Source organism: Pholcus phalangioides, unplaced genomic scaffold (assembly GCF_987345545.1).
Source record: "Pholcus phalangioides strain wild (caught in Gottingen) unplaced genomic scaffold, Ppha-v1.0 ptg000008l_1, whole genome shotgun sequence".
Lineage (NCBI taxonomy): Eukaryota > Metazoa > Arthropoda > Arachnida > Araneae > Pholcidae > Pholcus > Pholcus phalangioides.
Window position 1 is genome coordinate 733,934 of NW_028301601.1, and position 3,616 is coordinate 737,549.

The window sequence follows — 3,616 nt, forward strand, 5'->3', positions numbered from 1 at the left end:
CACGGTTATACGCTCTCTGCTCACGGTTAAACAAAAAAAAAAAACGCAGCCTCAAATTGAAGATGTTCTAGAAAATATGCAAATTAACCGACATCATATCCATCATCATCATCACCTTTAGGGAAGAGGCAACTTGAAAATAAAAGGGAGTTTTTAGTAGCTCCATATATCACACAACAGGATGCAAGGCCGTAGCGTGTCTTCTCGCCCCTCCCCCCGAAATGGTTATTGTGATGCAAAATAAGTGTATACGTTTTGTAGGGATGTGCTTCACACTTCGGTTGCCCCAGCGTAGTTACGGGCCTGAGGCATGATCGACCCAAATCATGCGTTGAGTTGGCTGTGCTCCACCCATGGGCCCCGGGATAATCACCAACATTTTTTTTTCATGCTATAAAGGGCCCGTGAAAAGTCCGGCTTGCGTTGCGGGCTCACCTCTTCCCCAGCCTAGAGAGCCCTCTCAGGGCCATCTTAATAAGATCATGGGACCCCTGGCCAAGTGGTTTTTCTGATGTTCTACCTGGCGAATTCTCGAAAATTTCAACTAATCCTCTTCTTTGTGAGGCCTATTTTTCTCTTGAGGTTCGCAGGTTGGCCCTTACTTTATTAACAAGACATCACTACTCCAGAATGGGACACCTCTCCCCGAAAATGTTAGTAAATTTACTAGCCATTAATGGCTGATTTTTTTGAAATAACATGGTTAGCGCTCACCCGGGCACGGTCAAGAATATACTAAATAGGTATCTATGAGACTATTTGGCACTTCCCGGGGAGCCCCCGAGTGCAGCGGGGCCTCATGAATTTGTGAAAATTAATGTCTCTCCAGGTAAAGGGAGCCTCAGAAAAATCCCTTTGCCTGAAGGGGGGGGGGGCAAGCTTCTTTTAAGACGCTCCTGAACATGGTAAAGTCTATTGTTCTGTCGCTTTGCTCTTCCCCCAAACCAGTACCGTCTGGGATCAACCCATGGAGGAAAGAATACAAGGAGGTGACATCAGGCACGAAAATTGAAGCCGTTGTGGCAACCCTATGGGCTGACAAGTAAGCCCAAACAAACCGCTCTTTTCCCTATACTTAAAGGCGCGTATACACTAGCGAGCCAATCTTGCAACGCACGACCCCCCTGCAGCGGTTCTAATCCGCTCGTGGGTCACTGAGCTATACTTATATTTGTGTCGTGGGTACACAAACTTTCTTTGTGTTCGTTGAAAAAACCGATTCCAGGTGGGTGCAGTGAAAACAGCTCAAGAATCGTTCACAGCACCGTACAAATTACTAAACAACCAATTGCGAATGCTTTCATTGCATGATCCTCGCGCTAGTGAATACGTGCCTTAACATATGTTTTGCCTGGGCAAATTCTTTTAAAATATTAATAACTAAATAAATTTAAGTACCTCGACTATTTAATGCATCTTCAGGTAATCTACATGATCCGATAAAGGGGAAAGATGAAATTTTATCCTTGTATAAGGGGTTTTATATTTTTAATTTATTTTTGAAAGGGAAGATCATGGCCCCTAGAAAGGGGGGGGGGGCTGACAGAGCCCGGGCAGTTCTCATAATTTTTTACTTTTTCACGCTATAAATTTAGTACAGAAGGGACCCGTGAAAAGTATGACCGCGGGCCCTCAAAAGATTCCAGCCTGGGGGCCCCTCTCCAAGATGTGGGGGCCATGGGGAAGATCATTTTTCACTCTCAACTCGTCATAAGTTTTTAGTTCAGTGCCTTCAATTTATTTTAAAAATTCGATGTATCACATTAATGTCTATGGGAATATGATGAATTAAAATAATATGGAGCTCCAATATGAAATGCAATTTTCATAATTTTTTCTTTCAACTGTTTATTTTGCTTTTTTGTTTCGTTCGTCATTATGATAGATCCAGGACATTTCGAAAGTTTTTCAGGCCCGTGGGCGCTCGTCCAAAGGCGCGTATACACTAGCGCGCTGATAATGCAATGAAAGCATTCGCAATTGGTTGTTCAGTAATTTGTACGGTGTTGTGAACGATTCTTGAGCTGTTTTCACTGAACCCACCTGGAATCGGTTTTTTCAACGAACACAAAGGAAAGAAAGAAGCACAAAGGAAGTTTGTGTACCCACGAGCGGATTAGAACCACTGCAGGGGGTCGTGCGTTAGTGTATACACGCCTTTAAGCTTTACATGAGGAATTTTGATTTCTGAATCAGTTCTGAGGTGCTCGAGCACCTTCTGACAGGGCCGTAGCCATGGGCGGAGATACGGGGAGAGCGTAGGGACGTTGCCTCTCTCTCCCCCCCCCCCAGCGTCAAAGGTGAAGTTGACTGATCTAATGTATATATGCATATATGAATGCACATGATCATCATCGTGCCCCCCCCCCCAGACTTCCGAGTCTATCTCCGTCTATGGTTATAGCTAAGATTTTTGCTGCCCGGGGCAAACAGCATTTTGCCGCCCCCGTGCCTCAAAGTACTGGAAGTGCTCGAGCGTCCTCCGCCACTGTGTGTTTATGGTTTTGTTGCCTGTAGGCTGTAAAAATTTCGCCACCCTTCTTCCGTTCCACTCTCATATTCTTGAATACGTATTACTGAAATATATGCCGCTCATCTGAACCTTCCGCTATGTAGGTGTAGTATTGAAAAAAAAAATGTATTAATAATGTAAAAATTTTTTTACGAGCCGCGATGTCTATAGTAATTACTCTCTGGCCTATAGTAATTAGGAAAATTTGGGCTGTTTTTTTTTCCTCTTCATTTTGTACCTATTACTTTGCTAAAAAGTGGTATGTGTACGAAAATTTGACAAAAAATACAGTTTTGAATTGAATTTGAAATCTAAAATTGTCTGTGTTCGAGTTTTTGTTCAACGGACTGGAAATAATTCTACAATATTTTAATATAAACAGCTGAAAGGCATTATATATGCTAATGTTTTGCATATATAATGTTTTTCGCAAAAAAAAGTCAGATTTTTTAAAACACCGCTTGTTCAAGTGTCTTTAAACATTGTCTCTCTCTCAGCACTGAGGTATTACATGCTTCGGCATAATTTTTTTTTAATTAAAATGCCGAGAAGAAATTTTGTGGCACAAGATATGGGTAAATTTTGGTTATTTTTGCAAAAGGTTCCAATGTTGTTGAAATTAATATTCGAAAACAAATAACTACTAAAATTGTAAAAGCTCCCGTTCAATTGTATAAATATATCCCCAGAATTTGAGAAAAAAAAATTGAGTTCCTGAAGTGAAAAGAAAACTTTTAAATGTTTTTTAAAAACGGGGATGTTTGTGTTTCTCATAGGGAAGCATGGTTTGTTTGGGTTTACTTTGTCCCTTTAATAGAGAGATCACTGGCTTCATCTGGCAACCCAGATTTCCCATGCTTTCTCAACGGACTCGCTAGTTACGCCACCTCCTGTTATTCTTTCCTCCATGGGATCAACCAGACTCTGCCCAGGGGCGTCACAAAAATGACATCTGGTTGAAATTTTCGAGAATTTGCCTAGTAAGGACGTCAGAAAAATCACTTGGCCCGGGGGCTCGCGATGCTCTTGAGACGGCCCTACCGAAACATTGATTGTCTATCTTCCCCCCCCCTCCCCCACTCAGGCAGAAATTTGTCTACTGCC